Source organism: Lissotriton helveticus, chromosome 11 (assembly GCF_964261635.1).
Source record: "Lissotriton helveticus chromosome 11, aLisHel1.1, whole genome shotgun sequence".
NCBI classification, from domain to species: domain Eukaryota; kingdom Metazoa; phylum Chordata; class Amphibia; order Caudata; family Salamandridae; genus Lissotriton; species Lissotriton helveticus.
In genome coordinates, this window is record NC_136072.1 from 1,042,555,973 (window position 1) to 1,042,574,733 (window position 18,761).

The following is an 18,761-nucleotide window of genomic DNA, read 5'->3' on the forward strand; positions in this document are numbered from 1 at the left end:
TTGCAGGCGCCTTTGAGGAGGGAGAGCTGCCCCCTGACTTGACGAGGGCAACTATTGTCCCGATTTATAAGGAGGGCAAACCACGTGTGGATTGTGCCTCATATCGACCCATCCCCCCACTGAGGTAAAGCTGTTGGCCACCATCCTGGCTACCCGACTGCGAGCGGTTATCACGGATCTGGTACATCTAGATCAATCGGGATTCCTTCCAGACAGGGCCACTAAATTCAATCTTAGAAGGACCAACAACTGGTTGCAAGAGGTGCGGGGCCGAGCCGACCCCCACTGGTTCCTCTCTTTAGATGCTGAGAAGGCGTTCGACGCGGTGCACTGGCCATTCCTTTTCGCTGTTCTGCATAGGTTCGGCTTTGGTCCCAACTTTCTGCGGTGGATACGACTCCTCTACACTGCCCCGAAGGCCAGAGTGCGAGTGAACGGGACTTTATCCCGAGAGTTTCCGATACAAAGAGGTACGCGGCAGGGATGCCCCTTGTCCCCCCTCCTGTTCACGCTTACAATAGAGATACTGGCCGCTAGGGTCAGACAGAACACTGAAATCCACGGTTTTACGTCCAGTGCCACTGACTCGATGCCTGAAAAAATCTCACTCTACGCGGACGATGTTTTACTATACATAACTCAAACCACGATCCCAGAGCTCTTCCGAGAAATAGACAGATATGGCAGGATGGCTGGTCACAATATAAACTGGCACAAGTCAGTGCTTTATGACCCTGGGGGAAGCGACAGATGGGGAACGCTGCCAGACGACCTTCTGACAACTTCCGAGGGTTTCCAGTACCTCGGGGTATTCATTACTGTGAGCGCGGCCCTCTCCTTTAATAGGAACATAGAAAGGATCATACTTAAGGTAGTGGCGGATATGGCCCGATGGAGACAGCTCCCGCTGACTTTCCTAGGGAGGGCGGCCATCTATAAAATGGTCACATTGCCAAAATTCCTATATGCGCTGCAAAACGAATACTATCCGTTACAGATATCGGTCTTCCGTAGGATCCATGCAGACTTGAGATCCTTTCTTTGGTTAGGTAAACCGGCTAGGGTGGCTCTGTCCACTCTCCAACGCCATCAATACAGTGGCGGGATCTCACTCCCCAATCTAGAGGCCTACTACTGGGCGGAACATCTAACGCCCATAAATGATTGGCTCCATGCCCCGGCGGATCACCCAACGTACGCACTAGAAAGAGCTACATTGTCGACCAAAAATCTATTGTGTTTCCTCTATGGGACTCAGGGGCGGGCCTCCCTCCTCCCAGCCACGCAAGTGACGCTTTCCGCGTGGAGGACGGCTACCCGTCGTATGGGGTGGGACAAAAAGCCATCACGACAGACGCCACTGTGGCACTGCCAATGGTTAACGGAACTCCAAAAACTAAGAGGCTTCCAGAGGTGGGATGATATTGGCATCTCCACCATAGGGGATGTGATTGCCAAGGGGGAATTCAAATCGTTTCAGACCCTAAGGACAGACTTCGGGCTCCACAACACACAGCACTTTAAATATATGCAACTTCGGCACGCTTGGCAGGCCCAAAAAATCACGCTAGTAGACATCCCCGAATATGCACCGCTGGAGGGGAGGCTCCTGCAGGAGCAGATACCGGGGAAGGCAGTATCCCTGACATACAAGACCTTGACTAACCATATGCTGGGGGATTTGACAAAGCTCAGGGCCACATGGGAGGCGGAGGTAGGAGAGATGGAGGACCTGGACTGGGACACAGCGCTGATGCATCCCCGTGAGGTAGCTATCAAGTCCCGACTGCGATTGATCCAATTAAATATACTCCATAGAACCTATTACGACAGGCAGCGGCTATGCAGAATGGGAAAGATTGAGGACCCCAATTGTCTTAGATGCACTCGGGAGATTGGGGGTTTCTACCACACGGTATGGTCATGCAGCGTAATACAAGCATACTGGACCCAAGTGTTCAAAGAATTGGAGGAGGTCCTAGAGGCCCCGATCACGCAAGAGCCCAAACTTGCTTTATTGGGCATGACCAACGAGGTAGACTTGACACGTCCCCTACTCATATTCCTGGTCTTAGCACTGGTGGTGGCAAAACGAGACATTGCAAAACACTGGGGAGCGCCAGAGCCCCCCGACATGGAGGAATGGAGAAGGGGGCTTGATATATACATGGCAGCTGAACGGGTGACATATAAGGTCAGGGGTTGCCCCAAAAAGTTCCGCAGAGTCTGGTCTAAATGGAGACGATACAGAGGACTAGATGGAGGGGAGTGACTATGAACCCACTGGTTGGGGGGAGGTAGAGGGCTGGGCTCGAGGGGACAGAGGCAATAAACCCTCGATACATAAATGATGCACCTGGGGACCGGCGTGCACTGCCTAGGAAATGTGATGCAGTTCTAGTGGGCGAAAAAGCTGGCATGGGTACGGAGGAGGGGCGGGTGGGTGGGTGGGTGCGGCTGCTGAGGGGTTTCTTTCAGCATTTAGTTTGATGGATGTAAGTATCATGTTATTCATTGTTCAAAGGGGGGGAGGGGGAGGAGTTTGTTTTTTTTCAGCAAAAGGGAAAAATAAACAAAAAAGAAAAAACTGCAGAGGTTAAGATTGGCCCTTGAAATGCTCTGACGAATACATTGGTCTCCACAACAGTGTTTGATAGCAAATCGCCGCCCGACCTCCGGGGTGTGGGCTAAATGGCCGTGTATCCACTTGGGGGGAATGGGAGGCGCTATATGCGACAAATTGAAAGTGCCTGATTATACGTTACTGGATTACTGTGAATCTGCAATAAAAATAAATTTAAAAGAAAGAAAAGAAAAGAGAAGATTAATACAATATACTGCTATCCAAAAGCATACTGATTTCAGGGGAAAGGATTTGCCAGCGTGGCTATTTTTTCTTTCTAATTCTCACTAAAGCAAGGAGAGCAGGAGTCACTTTATGTAATGAAAACTTGGCCCGATGAGCATCTTAACCCCTTCCACGCTCATGACGAGCTGGGCTCGTCATGAAGTAGCCTCCTCGCACGCTCATGACGAGCCCAGCTCGTCATGTTGTATGGGATTGACGATTTCTCAGCACAGCAGGGGAATATGCTGAGCATCCATGGGGTTAAATACCCAAACTTGATCTATGGCTGGGAGAAGAGGGGCATGCCTTGAAGTAGCACAGCCTCGGTGGCCAAACTGGGGCTGTTGGCAAGACTGAAGCTGGGCCATGCTTGCACCGAGGATGGCATGAGAGATAAGGATGATGTTTGTACTGCGCAAAATTAGTGCACACTCTAATTTCCGCTATGTCCACTGGGATGGACCTTTATATCGAACTGTGGCTAAAATCATAAATTCAGCAATTTATCAAGGACTAAAGCAGAATTTGCCCCACAGGAACAACAGAGGAATATGATTGCAAACAATGAAGGTTTATTAACAAATTAGTAAGGGTACAATCTCAAATTGAATCATTCCAATCAAAAATCAATATTCACCTGAATGCAGCATCCATTAGTATAGTCTAGGCAAGTCAATTCTATGTCAGGAGCGGAGGCTTCTGATTAGGCTGTCACTTTCTCGTTTATTCTACTCCAGCAGCCATTAAAAGGTATCAACATTAGTAAACAAAACCACATTTCCCATGAGCATCAGGGAAAATGGAAACAGAAAATGTCCCATTTGCTGACCAATCCCAGGCCAGGGCTCCTCATATCTTCCTCTCCTGGCGCTCTATCCTCCTCTTTCTTCGCTGCTCCAGCAGCAGACAGATGAGTGCCTTTGTTATTTTACCTTTCTGACTGAATTTGTATTGTGATGATTAATGCTAGGGTTGCGCAGTCTACCGCGTTACGGGCTTGTTTGAAGTGACTGCGTGTATACGCCGCGGGGGCGATCTTCGCTCCTTACGCGGTAGTGTTTCCTTTTGGCTCTGTGCGCGGGTGGCCTCCCGCCGCTAGGGGACCGCGCGTCCTGCGCTGCTGCTCAGGAGCTTGACCCCCCACAGGGCGCGAGTCGTTGAGTACGCTTCGTGCTTTGCGTCGGTGAAGCGGCTCAACGGTCTCGCGCACCACGGGGGAAGACCGGCGGGATTGTTTGTGTTTGGCAGCGCTAAAGCTTATATAAACTAATCAGAGCCCCTGTCTGGAGCCTGAACACCCGCGTCGCGGGTAAGGTGTGTGGTGCAGTTTGGGACCGGCCCAGGCAGGCTTTCTTCGTGCCTCATAGCAGAGGCTGTTGGGTCCCGGTGTCCTTTGGACTGACCCCGCTGCGGTGGGAAGAGACATCTATCAGGGCCTTGTCCCATAATTAACCCCTACGAACCTCGAAGCCTTGCTGTGGTGCAGAGGCAATGGAGTATGACAAATATTATGCGGAGGAGGAGGAGCAGCAGGTCATATACTTACCGGTGGACGACCACTTCTGCCAGGTTATGGACTCCTCCCTGTGGAAAGCAGTGACGCGGGTGGTGGCGCCCCTAGAAAAGAAAATTGATCAACTTCAGGCACAGTGCCAACCCCTTGGGCAAGGAGCAGACCTTTCGGGGCAAAAGGATCCCACACCTCCGAGTTAGGTATCGCCGAGTGCCACGGAACCCAAGAGAAAGCGTTCTACAGACGCGGGGGTGGACTCTGACGCATTTTCACGCCTAAGAAAGGCCTTTCTAGCGGCAAAAACCACTGAGACCCCTTCAACCTCAAAGGAGGTTCCGACTACAAATTTAGGGGGACATCAAGACGACGCGGCCACAGTCGACCCGGACGAGTCTCCCCAGACCTCGGATGGAGATGGGGACCATTCGTGACCCCCACCCAACCCGCCCAATCCTTGAGTTCCGATCCCAGTTCGGACATGCTCAACCCGGACGAGCTGCTCCACCCACGCTCTTCCCATTGGTTCCACGCTCCCAGTCAGCGTTCTAGCTGCTCACTCCTGAGGGCTATTTAGGCGGCGAGGAGGCACGAATCATTGCGGTAAGGGACGAGGTGGCAGCTTGTCCTGACCCCGCTTGACGCCTACAAGCTTTTTAGAGCGGATGCTCTGTAAGATTATTGCTGCATTACTCCCTGGATTTTAAACGCACTGATTTTAAAATTGATTACGAATTTTAGAAAACGATCTTTTAACTTACCTAGCACCTTGCACTTTGCACTAGCGGCGGATAGCTGTTGAAATTGACTAATAATTTTAAACTGTATTCACCTGTATTGCTATTTGCACTCTGCCTAAGCTGCTAAGGGTCACATTTTCTGTCTGTGCTCAATAATCCAGCCTGCCCGCCCCGGTCCGACTCGGTAGCCAATACCGTTGTGCGGAGGGCGGGGCAGGCAAGAGCCAGACACCCACAGGAAGTCGAGCAGTCAGCGTTCTAGCTGCTCACTCCTGAGGGCTATTTAGGCGGCGAGGAGGCACGAATCATTGCGGTAAGGGACGAGGTGGCAGCTTGTCCTGACCCCGCTTGACGCCTACAAGCTTTTTAGAGCGGATGCTCTGTAAGATTATTGCTGCATTACTCCCTGGATTTTAAACGCACTGATTTTAAAATTGATTACGAATTTTAGAAAACGATCTTTTAACTTACCTAGCACCTTGCACTTTGCACTAGCGGCGGATAGCTGTTGAAATTGACTAATAATTTTAAACTGTATTCACCTGTATTGCTATTTGCACTCTGCCTAAGCTGCTAAGGGTCACATTTTCTGTCTGTGCTCAATAATCCAGCCTGCCCGCCCCGGTCCGACTCGGTAGCCAATACCGTTGTGCGGAGGGCGGGGCAGGCAAGAGCCAGACACCCACAGGAAGTCGAGCAGTCAGCGTTCTAGCTGCTCACTCCTGAGGGCTATTTAGCCCCTCGTCGGGTCTAGCGCGCAGCGGTTGCGCGCAGCGGGGCGCCCTAGTCGGCGCCTGAGACAAGCCAAAGACCTGCCCGTCTGCGCCCGTCCGCGCCAGGACGGAGCCAGGAGCCAGAGGCTATGCCCGCAATTTATGCCGCACAGAGAACTATCAGGTATTCCATCACAGACCTATTGGCCCTTAAACCAGCTCATCCACTCTGCTGCAAAAATGAGAACTGGACGTACCCAGAAGGCCCTTTCTCCTGTAAACTATGCCACTTCCAAGCTAACACTCAATCTCGACCAGATTGTAAGATACCACAGACCATTCAACATAAAAACGAACTACAATGTTTACTGCTAAACGTACGGTCAATGCCGAAACATCAACTTCAGATATGGGATCTAATCCACACTTCTCAGCCTGATCTGTGTTTCCTGACGGAAACATGGCTCAAACCCCATACAACCCCCGCCATTACGATCGCAATCCCTTCAGGATATAAGTTCCTACATATGGACCGACCCGTTAAAACAGGAGGCGGGCTAGCCATCATACATAAGGAGCACCTGAAAGTAACTATCATGGAGGAAAAATGTAGTCCAACTATTGAATTTATAATCTTCAGGATTAATCTCTCCACTAAAATCGCCAAGAAGGGTGCACTTGTTTACCGCCCACCGGGACCTAATGCAGGGTTCTCTCTTTCCCTCATGGAATCACTGACACCTTACATTAGAGCCAAGGAAGACTTTGTCCTCCTAGGCGACTTCAATATACATGCAGACAACCCGGAATTAAATGAATCCATATCCTTGCTTCAAGACATGTCCACTCTAGGACTCCAACTTCATAATTCGGACCCCACTCATGAAGGGGGTCACCTTCTAGATTTACTTTTCTCAAACTGCTCGACCATGTCAGGCATAGTTACCTCCCAGTTAGATTGGACAGACCACTATCTGCTGGAGTTCCATCTTCCAATAAAAAACAAACTGCCACCCCATAAAACTCTTCCTCCCATATGGCGACGTCAATGGCATAAAGTCACCATAGAAGGTTTACAGAAGGTTTGGGAAATACCCGCATCCCTGGCAACAGAGTAGAAGATACCCTAATCAAATTCAAGGGTTCCCTAACAAAGGCAATAGACAAGCTAGCACCCCTCAAACTCCACAAACAATTCCCAACTCACAAGAAGGAGAAATGGTACACAGAAGTACTAAGAAGTGAGAAGCAAGGGTGTAGAAGATTGGAAAAAAAGTGGAGGAGGTCACACCTCATCGTGGATAGGAAAGCCTTTTCTGATGCCCAATCTATATATTACAAAAATATCAGGAAAGCCCGCAAGAATAGTTTGGCCCAGCAGATTTCAGAGGCAGGCAACTCCTCGAAGGAATTATATAAAATACTTGAATCCTTTGTGAAACCGACTGCATGCGCTAGCGCAGACGATTTTTCACTGCCACTCTGTGAAGAGATATCCCTGTACTTCGAAAGTAAAATTAACACCATCTACGATAAAATCCTGAATGCCACTCTCACTAACAGTGGCGGACACGCCCCCAGTGTCACCCCCACTAGGACTGCCGCACAACAAAGAACTGTATCGCTACTTACTTTTCCTCTAATATCTGATATCGATCTCCCCCCTCTAATAAACCACATAAAATCTGGCTCTCCTAACGACCTCATACCTGCAAGAATGATGTCCCCTCTCTGCCCCTTCCTAGGTCCATTCATACAAACTATACTAAATAAATCCCTCAGCGAAGGGCAGGTGCCGTCTGAATGGAAACAAGCAGTCGTAAATCCAATTAGGAAAAATACCACACTACCCTGGTCAGATTTATCTAATCTGCGACCCATATCCCTCCTACCCTATCTCAGTAAACTTACCGAGAAACATGTAAATACCCACCTGTCGAACTACATCGAGGCAGCGGGGGGCCTGGACCCATCCCAATCTGGTTTCAGGCCCAACCACAGCACTGAATCAGCCCTCCTCTCCGTGACCGACAACATCAGGATGTCACTGGACAGGGGGGAATCAGTGATTCTAGTGCTGTTAGACCTGTCCGCTGCCTTCGACACGGTATCACATGATCTTTTACTCGAAAGACTGAGAGATGTGGGGGTGGGAGGTACAGCCTTGTCATGGCTGCATAGCTTCCTCTCTGACCGAACCCAAGGCGTCAGACTGGGCTCTCATTCCTCACCATCAAGAGAGCTAGCAAAGGGAGTGCCACAGGGCTCGTGCCTCAGCCCCACGCTGTTTAACATTTATGTGGCCCCTTTAGCTAACCTGATAAGATCCTTTGGATTTACCCCTGTATCGTACGCTGATGGCACCCAGCTGCTCTTCCCTTTCCAGACCCTAACACCGGCAACTCAGTCCTCATTTGCTGATGGGATGAGGGCAGTAGCACGCTGGATGTCAAAAAAAATTCTTCAGTGCAACGTGTCAAAAACGAGGTCATGCTGTTTGGAGGGGCGACTCTTCTCAGGTCCCCGCAGTGGTGGCCTCTGGAGCTGGGCCCCGTCCCCAACCCCAAACAAACAGCAAAAAATCTCGGCATCAAATTAGACCAGGCACTCCTGCTTAAGGAGCACACCACGCAAGTGGCGGGTGCCTGCCTCCATTTGGTGGGGCTTCTGAGACGCGCCTTTCCTTTCCTACCCGAAAGCCACAGGAAAACTCTTATTCAGACCCTCATTATAAGCAGAATGGATTACTGCAACGGCCTATATCTCTCAGCAAATGAAGAACAGCTAGACAAACTTCAGGTTGTACAGAATACGGCTGCTAGGCTGGCCCTCAATGCCCCCCCCAGAACGCCTTCCCGCCCTCTTCTTCGTCAACTTCACTGGTTACCTATAAAACAACGCATCAAATTTAAAGTCTGCAACATCATATATCGATGCCTGTTTGGTACCAGCCCCAGTTACCTGAAAGAAAAATTCTTGCCCTATATCCCTGGACGCACTCTCCGCTCCAGCAACCATCTGTTGCTTCAGGTCCCAAAGATAAGAAGAGCCAGACAGGGTGGTCGAGCACTGTCCTATAAAGGACCAATCCTGTGGAACTCCTTACCCACCGAGTTGAAACAGACCAGGACCCTGGAGTTATTCAGGAAAAAACTGAAGACATACCTCTTTACCTTGCCTTAAGTCTGCCCGACCCCCCATCCTCAGCTTTATTCTTACAGTAATCTGCCAAAAGCAAGTAACAGCGCAGAGATATCCCTTCGGGAATTGATTCATGCGCTTAACAAGCAAATAAATAAATAAATAAATAAGGTGGCAGCTTACATGGCGGCCAGACTGCGTAAGCCCCTAGACCAGGAGGTGCGTAGTTGTCTTCGGGCCGAGTGCCCGCGCCCCTCCTTGGAGGGTAAAGTTACAGTTACCCCGGAAATTGACCCCAAAATGTCCACTTTCCTCACAAAATTCGTGAAGGACCCCAAGAAGGGCATAGATCGATCTTGGAGGGCCTGCCAAGATAAACTCTTGGACATGGCGGGACCGTTGGCAAAAATCTTGGACATGGCGGAAGACGCCAAGGCCTCGGGATCCCTGATTTCCCCAGAGACCCTTTCCGGTTGGGCGCAAAGGGCGATTATCTTCCTTGGGAATGCGAATGTGGCCATTTCTACAGAAAGGAGACGTTCTATCCTCATCAAAATAGATCCAAAATTGGGGGAACTGGCTACATCTGAGGCAGGTCCGATGGCGGAGGGAAACCTTTTTGGGGTCCCGTTCGTCAAGGAACTGGGTAGATTCGTCAATACATTTAACTCCCTTGACAAGGCACAAACGTCCGTGAAGCAAATCTTCACCCCTCGTGTTTTTGGGGCAGCCAGCCGAGGAAGGGGCCGCTCGTCTGGCAGACCCTATAGCAGAGGTTCCTACAAGCAAGGTGATTCCCACAGGGGTCAATACCAAGATCCTGACAAGTTCGGAAACTTCTATCAGACAAGAGGTTACCCCCGCCGCCGTGGTGGAAGAGGAAGAGGAGACAGTGGCTACACCAATAACAGAGGTGAGACTCCAGAATGTGAAGGGTCTGAGAGTGGGGGTCAGACTCAGATATTTTCTTCAGGCATGGTCTTCAATTACCTCAGACGCTTGGGTCTTACAGACCGTCGGAGGGTTTCATATAGAATATGCGGGACTCCCCAGGCAGTCCGTTCTTCCCAAACCCATCGGCTTCACGCCGGACCAAGTTTCTCTGATAGACAGAGAGGTCGCGGACCTTCTTCAGAAAGGGGCCATTGTTCAGACAGAGTTGCACCCGAGGGGTTTTATCAGCAACCTTTTTCTTGTAGACAAACAGGACGGCGGCTATCGCCCTGTGATAAATCTCAAGGAGTTCAATGGCTGGCTCATCTACCGCCATTTCAAGATGGAAGGTATCCATCTTCTGCGAGATCTCCTTCAGGAGGGGGACTGGATGGTCCGGCTGGATCTGAAAGATGCCTACCTCACGATTCCAATCTTTGCTCCCCACAGGCGTTTTCTGCAGTTTCAGTGGGGTCAACGGATTTACGAGTTCGTCTCCCTTCCTTTCGGACTATCGTCCGCTCCGTGGTGCTTTACCAAGGTGCTCAAGCCGGTGGTGGAGCGCTTGCGCTTGGAGGGCATCCGTCTTATAATATATCTGAACGATATGCTCCTCCTGCATCAGTGCCCCGAATGTTGTTGGCTCACCTTCAAAGAGCGGTCACTCTTTTGGAGTCTTTGGGGTTCATTATCAATCAAGACAAATCGGATCTCATCCCAACACGACTAATGCAGTTCCTGGGTTTTCTGATAGACTCAGTGGAAGGCACCTTGTCCCTTCCTTCTGGGAAATTGTCCAAGATCAGACACGAGTTGAGACGTACTCTGGCACATCCGACGATCCTGTTACGGCACCTGGCCATGGTGGTTGGCCTTTTATCGTCGTCCATTCAGGCGATATTTCCGGGCCCCCTTCATTATCAGGCCCTTCAACGTCTCAAAGCTCTGCACCTTCGCAAGGGCCTTACCTATTCCCAGGTCGTTCCCCTAACGGAAGAGGCGAGGACGGAACTTCGATGGTGGATCGAACACATGGACGCTTGGAACGGGCGGGACATCTTCGGTTCGAAACCGGATTTGGTGATAGAATCCGATGCCAGCGGCCTGGGATGGGGAGCGCGCTGCGGCGCTGTTTCTACAGGCGGAGTATGGTCGTCTGCAGAAAAAGGCCTTCACATCAACTGTCTGGAGTTGATGGCAGGTTCTTTTGCAGTGAGGTGTTGGACGAAAGACAGAATTCAGTGCTGTGTCCTCTTGAAGATGGACAATGTGGTGGCAGTGCGCTACATCAATCACCTGGGAGGAACCAGGTCCAGGGCTTTGTCCGACCTGGCCTGGACTCTATGGGAGTACTGCCTGTCCAACGAGATATCCCTGTTGGCGGAACACCTTCCCGGCTCCGCCAATTGAGTGGCGGATTGGTGGTCTCGTCACTGGAGGGACACCAGCCTTTGGCAACTTCGCCCAGACGTGTTTGAGGCGATCAGGGACAGGTGGGGTCCGTTTTCAGTGGACCTTTTTGCTTCACGACTGGACGCCCAGCTGAGACGCTACTTCAGTTGGCGCCCGGACCCGGAAGCGGCAGCGACCGATGCGTTTTTGCAGGACTGGAGCAAAGAGAGGGGTTATGCGTTTCCCCCCTTTGCGATGATCATGAGAGTGTCAACCCAGATGAGGAGACAACAGGCGGATCTGGTGGTAATCACCCCGATCTGGAGATCGCAAGCCTGGTTTCCAGCTCTGATGGCACTTTCTTGGGATTTTCCAATCCCTCTACCCCGCGTTCCAGATCTCCTCAGGAATCCTCAAGGGGATCCTCACCACCTCCTGTCCGCAGGCAACATGTGTCTGATGGCCTGGCGGGTTACAGGCAACGCTGGCAAGTCCCGGGACTTTCGGAGGACGCTGCCGCATTGTTGGCCAAATCCTGGGCAGATAGTACCAACAAGAGATACCGATCTGCATGGTCTAGGTGGAGTGGTTGGTGTCTGCGATTACAGATTGATCCAATGGGGGCAGACATTGTCCACGTCCTTAACTTCTTAGCCTCCTTAGCGAAGGAAGGCCTGGCATACAGGTCAATCAATACTTTTAGATCGGCCATCTCAGCAGGTCATGTCCCGCTGGACAATCACCCGATAGGGGAACATCCTCTGGTTTGCAAATTGCTGCGAGGGATTCGGTTATCAGTTCCTCCGGAGCCTCGCTACTCAGTTTTGTGGGATGTCAATAAAGTTCTTAACTTATTTCGGAGTTGGCCGTCCAATAAGTACCTGTCAAGAAAACAGATTTCGGCTAAGCTGGCGATGTTGCTATGTCTGATTTCGTGTCGCAGGGTCTCGGATGTGAGAGCCTTGGACCTTACAGGTCGCATTTTGTCCCCGGATGAGGTGACCTTCCATATTTCCAGGCTTACCAAGTGCGATTCTCGATCTATCTCGTATCCTGCATTCCCAGATGTCCCAAAGTTATGTGTGGTTAGGGCACTAAAGGCCTATGAAGTGGCTACGATTGATATACGCCCACAGGGTGTCAAACAGCTGTTCATTGTTCTTACTAAACCACACGGGCGGTTTCATCCCCTACTATCGCGCGGTGGGTGCGCTGGGTTATGCAGGAAGCTGGCATAGATGCTTCCCAGTTTGGAGCCCATTCGGTGAGGGGGGCAATGGCGTATAAAGCCTTTTCCCTGGGGGCTCGTCTGGAAGACATTCTGAAAGCAGCAGACTGGTCTTCCGACTCCACCTTCAAAAGATTTTACTTTAAGCCAGTCGTGTCTCTGGCTTCCTTGGTGGTGGACAAGCTTTGAACTAGCCTAATCAGAAGCCTCCGCTCCTGACCTAGAATGAAAAATTTCCTAGCTAACGTACAGGAAAGTTTCAATTCTATTAAGGAGGCGGAGGCGAGGATTAGCCCACCCTATCGTCATTCGAACCCTCCCAGAATTACTATGTTGGGTCGGTAAGTAAAATCTTTATGATTCAGCTTAGCATACCCACTGTGTTAGCTATGTTTTTCTTATGTCAAACTGGCTTGCTCATTGATGTTATGATTTCTTACGTTGCTTGATTTTCTCAAGGATGTTGCTTATGAGGTGAGAAGTTCAATTCCTGGTGCCTTACTTAGTCTGCTTGTACCGTAGGTTCAGAAGCGGGCAAGCAGGAGTAACGGATGAAGGATTGTGGCAGTGTCGCAGGAAGAAAGAGGAGGATAGAGCGCCAGGAGAGGAAGATATGAGGAGCACTGGCCTGGGATTGGTCAGCGAATGGGACATTTTCTGTTTCCATTTTCCCTGATGCTCATGGGAAATGTGGTTTTGTTTACTAATGTTGATACCTTTTAATGGCTGCTGGAGTAGAATAAACGAGAAAGTGACAGCCTAATCCTCGCCTCCGCTTCCTTAATAGAATTGAAACTTTCCTGTACGTTAGCTAGGAAATTTTTCATTACTAAAGCAAGTACATGTTATTAAAGACAGCAAATGCAAAGTAAAAACAAATGATGTTCCTGAAAAGGGAAACTCCCTTATACTAAGCTAAGGTTGTGGACAAGTCCTAAATTTGAAACAACTGGTGTCAGCAAATATAGCGTCAAAAGTAGAACAAAATGAAGATTCCAATCATCATCATAATAACTTTATTTCGATCACTAGGGTCTTAGAATTAGAATAAAAACATAGAACTGTACATAATTACATAAAAGATTGATACAACTTCAGGAGTTAAAAAGTCATACAGAATAATTAAAGTGCATACAAGTAGACCCACACTGTTTTGGTTATTCAACTACGATGAATAGGATAAAGGAGGGAAGTGTTTGGGAATGTTTATTTGGGTATCCTTAGTAATATGAGAGGTCTGGGATGAGTCAGGGAGTGGACCTACCTGCATACTTTGAGAAGGGGTTTGGAAGAGTCAGAGACTAGAGGTATGGGCAGAGTTGTAAAGGGTTTTTCTGGTGTTACTCTGCAGGTGGTGGAAAATATATAAATATTTAGATACATACCCACACATGAAAGGTATACATGCTTAGAGATGGTAACATATCACACATATGCAAAATAATCTAGAAGTATAGAATTGTACTATATAACGACGCATACGTGCATGCATGTATAAATGTTTACAAACTTAGACATTCACATTTTTGCTGTTGATAAATAAAGTTTACATATTATTTACGTATTTTGTTTCCCCTGATATTTCAATAGCTAAGCAATTATACATAAAAAAAGTATAATCGTACTTACAAATTGTGACAGATATGGGTTATCATTTAACAATAAATCCATAAGCATAAACTCATCAACTTATATGTTATCTATATAACGACCTACTTATAGATGATAATGACAAGGTGACAAACACTCAGTGTTGCCAAGGGTTGATGAACAATACTCAGGTGAGACCTATCAGGATAGGCACTAGCAAAAAGGGTATATAAGGCTCCATAATTCCGAGTGACTTGTAGTACTCCTCTGATTGACGTACAAACTGCTGGCAATCGTCTCACACTTTGCTGATCCCAGTGGATGTTTCTTTCCCATACAGGAGTGAAGCCAGTGATGGAGCAGGCAACACGCTGTGGGTGATGGTTCAATGTCCTTTTAACTACAAATAGCAATGTTCAACCATGGATCCCACCACACAGAAGGGGAGGAGTCTGATCACAGGACAAATCCTTTCAGATCACATTTGGACAGCGTGAGACAAATAAATATCATTTTCTGTTGGAGGCGGCAAAAACCTTGAAAAAGCCTGTACCCAAAAGCCACAGGAGCAAAACCGGTAAGAGCAAAGTGATAAAGAGCAAGGGGCCTACAACTAAGCACCAAGAAATGAAACAACAATGTAGAAATAGAGAATATTTGCAAATAAATAAATGGAACCTGTAGCTAAATCGCCTTCTCTGTGTGGTCTACATGGTCAGCATGGATTTGCCACCTTTTGATAGACCCTATTTGTTCCTTATTAGGACTCAGTAACATTGCCAATCAGTGCCACCGTGCATGCACTCTGCCCCTAAAATGGTACTGTGAAACTGGTGTCACCTAATTGGTATATTTATCTTTCCAGTAAAATCATTGTAAGTTTGCAGAGAAATTGCAGATGTTAAAAGTCATATGTGGGCGTCAGTGTGTATTTACACTACCCTCATATATGATAAACAACTAGGGCAGCCAGGGGGGCTATTATGCTCAAGGGTGGCTCCAGTTTAAAGGCACTGCTCTGACAAAGAGCAGGGAAAGGTGCCTTTGTCATGTAGGAAAACCAAATGTTATATATAACATTGCTAATGTGTGCCTTGCAAACCCAAATGGGCTGGTTGCTTAATACATAAAAACGTGGCATGCTACACACTGGCTACAGTATGCCCTGAGAATGAAAAATGACCTAAAAACATTGTCACTGTGTAGGTAATGCTAAATTACCATGAACAGATCTAGGTTAAAATCCCTTTTTTAAATCTACAGCTGGGAAAAACTAAAAATAATATTCTAAATGATTTTCCATTTAGTTTACAAAATGTAATTCAAAGGAGAGATTACATTTTTGATAACTTCAGTGGGAAAGTAACTTTATTAAAGTGTACTTTGTACTGACTGAGAGGAAACAAGGTATTATACCAACTCCTGAGGCCTGATTACGAGTTTGGCGGTTCTGGTGCAGACAGCCATTCCAGCACCGCACTCCAGGACCGCCGGCCACCCGCCAGATTACAAGTAATCTCTTGGTCTGGCGGGCGATGCTTTCCCGTTCCCATGGCAGTGCCTTTTAAAAAGGCACCAAAATAGGTACGCCAAAACCTGGAAAGTCCATGCCATGCAGGAACTGGGGTGCATGCACACATGGTGCACAACATGCGGCCCCCTCTATCCACAATATGGCCCTGAGGCAACAGGGGGCCGTGTAGTGCCCTATTTGTTTCCTCCCAGCTGCGGAGCGAGGAGATGTAAGGCAGAAGTTGTTGCAGCGTCTGGGGTCCAGGGCTCGGAGGTCTGTGGTGGAGGGTTCCTGGCGCTGAGCGCAGTCCAGGTGCGGGTGAGAACCAATGGGCTTGCCATTGGCGCGCTTTAGGAGTTCTGGCGGTGCGGCCTCGCTGTGGCCTCCATTAAGTAGGTCCTGGGAGGGCTGCTGTGGAGGCGGGAAACGGGCAGCGGGAATGGCGAGGCTCACTGTACACAATGAACCTTGTGAGCACAAAAGCATAAATAAACACACAAGCAGCTTAAGTAGGCAAAGAATAGGCCTAAGATAGCACAAAATGAATCTCAAAATAAAATCTAAGTAAGCACTAAATACGAGGTGCACACTAAGTGAAAAAGTCAAAATTAGCACAGATAAGTGCAGTGAGGAAACAGGCACAAAGCAAGAGTAGAATGGGGAAAATGGCAGCGATAGTAAGGCTATACAAGCAGCTGACATTACCCCTAGTCAGAGAGCTGCCAACGAGCCAACTGGGAGGAGTGGCACCCAGCCAATCAGCATGGGAAAGCTAACAGAAGGACCTGCTATGTTAGATAATGGAGCTTCAGGGATTGTCAATCATAAGCCCTCTTACTCAATCAGAAGTTGGAATAGAAAAAAGGGTTTAATTTCTTTTCCAACATCTGATTGCGTAGAAGCTCGTGGCCCTAGCCGTGGTGTGCTGCTTGACTTGCTGGAGTTAAGGGTGTCTGGAATCGTAGTCCCAGCAGAGCATGTCGGCTCACGTCGAAGTCAGAGAACTGACACAGCTAAGTTTTGTTTTTAGCAGTGTCACTTTGTATGATTGTGGGTATGGGTGTTTATGCTTGCCTGGAACTGCATGTATATATCTGTGTGACTGTCTCTATTCTTGTGTGCCTGAACTGTGTGGTTATGTGTGTTTCATTGTTTGTATGCATAAGATTGTTTGTGTCAGTACAATTTGAAACTGAAATCCTATTAAGTAGGAGTTCTTGGATAAGGGGGGGGGGGTTTGAGAAGAATGGGTATCTGGGGGTTCACTGCATTTCCCTATTCCAGTTCAGGCTCACTCGCAAGTTCAGATCAGCTCTCACATTTCTGCCTCATCACTTTTAGATTCTACAGGCCACCACTGGATATCTGTCTTTCAAATTCTAGAACAGGTTGTGGCTTTGGAGTAAAATGCTAACTTGATGAAATTGTAGCTATCGGGAACAAAATACTGTTGTAAACTAAAGGACACCTTTGAAGGTTGGCATCTTTTACTGGAAGCTCATTGGCTGCTTTCTTTCAAATGGAATCGCATTGTCATGAGAAAGTACACGATGAACACACTATGTTTTAAGTTCCTCAAGTATGTGCCCCATGAATATATTACAAGTGTAAATCAACTTAACTTTACGCATAAATGACTTTATTATAGCGTTCTCAAGTAATTGAACAATTTGTAATAGCTACCCGTACATGATGGTACACCAATTGTTTTATTTTGGTGGAAGACCAAAGCTGTGAGTAGTGGGCTACCAGATGGTACTGCTAACTCTGAATCTTCAACACAATTCACTCTCAACCACCATCTCCACAAGCTACACATACAGACCCATCAAAATGCCTTCTTAGCTTGCTGGAATAGGAATACGATACAGAAAAACTACACTATTGCTATACTCATACAACTAATGCAAGCACTAAGGACACACCTCCTACAAGGCCACAAACTACTACTCACTCCTATACAAAACCGTCCCACCATCACCAAAATACATTCTCTAAACTGCCTACTAATAAATGCTCGATCAGTCTCTAAAAACAAGCAGCACATCTACGACCTTCTCACTGACACACACCTGACTTACTCGTCATTTTTTCTTTTTTGCGAATCTGTTTTATTGAATTTTGACATTAGTACAACTTAGCAAAACACACAAGATGATGGACGGAATGTTGCACAATGGCAAAACATTCACCCCCAGTCACAGATCTGGGTTTAATCCATCGTTATTTTGCTCACCAAGCCACCCCAGTTCAGACATGGCCATATGCAAATCAGTCTTGACCACCCTGTGCCTCATGGGAACAGTCCAGCCCGAACTGCCAAGCCATGTCTTCCCTGGACCAGAATCAAGCATCCTAGGACCGGTTTCTGGCTATCAGCCGTCTTCAGCCAGGATAGCTTGACTCCAGTGGCTTAGTGAGCACAGGACCCACGTCTGGGCATACCCTTCCCACATAGGGTGAACAGCAAAACACATAAGATGATGGACGGAATGTTGCACAATGGCAAAACATTCACCCCCAGTCACAGATCTGGGTTTAATCCATCGTTATTTTGCTCACCAAGTCACCCCAGTTCAGACATGGCCATATGCAAATCAGTCTTGACCCTGTGCCTCAAGGGAACAGTCCAGCCCGAACTGCCAAGCCATGTCATCCCTGGACCAGAATCAAGCATCCTAGGACCGGTTTCTGGCTATCAGCCGTCTTCGGCTAGGATAGCTTGACTCCCATGCTCTCCACACCACTGGAGTCAAGCTATCCTGGCTGAAGACGGCTGATAGCCAGAAACCGGTCCTAGGATGCTTGATTCCGGTCCAGTAAAGACATGGCTTGGCAGTTCGGGCTGGACTGTTCCCATGAGGCACAGGGTCAAGGCTGATTTGCATATGGCCATGTCTGAACTTGGGTGGTGTGAAGTGCAAACAAACAATGGATTTAGGCCCACATCTCTGTACTGGGGTGAATGTATGACATTGTTCTGCATTCTGTCCATCAACTGTTGTTTTGCATTTGTCACCCCGAGTGGGATGGGTATGCTCAGACGTGAGTCCCATGCTCTCCACACCACTGGAGTCAAGCTATCCTGGCTGAAGACGACTAATAGCCAGAAACCGGTCCTAGGATGCTTGATTCCGGTCCAGTAAAGACATG

The 18,761-nt window shown here is 48.4% G+C and overlaps 2 long non-coding RNA genes across 2 annotated transcripts in view; one reads left to right on the plus strand and one right to left on the minus strand.

Annotated features, from left to right (window-relative positions):
- LOC144792466 (uncharacterized) overlaps nucleotides 1–13,268 on the plus strand; it is a 144,001-nt gene extending 130,733 nt beyond the window's left edge. Inside the window, exon 3 of the long non-coding RNA XR_013602563.1 lies at nucleotides 13,028–13,268. This is a non-coding gene — a long non-coding RNA (uncharacterized LOC144792466). The remainder of the gene's footprint in view (nucleotides 1–13,027) is intronic.
- The window catches only part of LOC144792469 (uncharacterized), a 181,413-nt gene that overhangs the window by 104,224 nt on the left and 58,428 nt on the right, over nucleotides 1–18,761 (minus strand). The window lies entirely within an intron of this gene.